The sequence below is a fragment of the Buceros rhinoceros genome, unplaced genomic scaffold (assembly GCF_000710305.1).
Source record: "Buceros rhinoceros silvestris isolate BGI_N320 unplaced genomic scaffold, ASM71030v1 scaffold16686, whole genome shotgun sequence".
Taxonomy (NCBI): domain Eukaryota; kingdom Metazoa; phylum Chordata; class Aves; order Bucerotiformes; family Bucerotidae; genus Buceros; species Buceros rhinoceros.
In genome coordinates this window covers 96,831-97,159 of record NW_010419519.1, presented here as the reverse complement: position 1 = coordinate 97,159, position 329 = coordinate 96,831, and positions in this window count along the sequence as shown.

Below are 329 nucleotides of genomic sequence, written 5' to 3'. Positions count from 1 at the left end.
ACCTCCCGTAAAAGCAAGCAGGCAGGCAGGCAGGCACGGCTGGCTCCGCGGTGGCCAAGAGCGCGGGAAGAACTGACTCCTGCGGCTTGGCCGCGCGGCTTTTAAAGCAACAGCGGCGCGAAAGTTGAACAGACCCGCGAAAACTTTTAACCAATGAAAAAATGGAGATGCAGCTGACATCACATGGCAGGGAATACAATTGGTTAGTTAAAGCAAACTCTCCTAAAAAGGAGATCTTTTGCCAGCCCATCACACATAGGTAGAAAAATGGCGCAACATGTACTTAAACTCTGAATAGCTTCATATGTAACCTCTTATCTAAGAAGTAC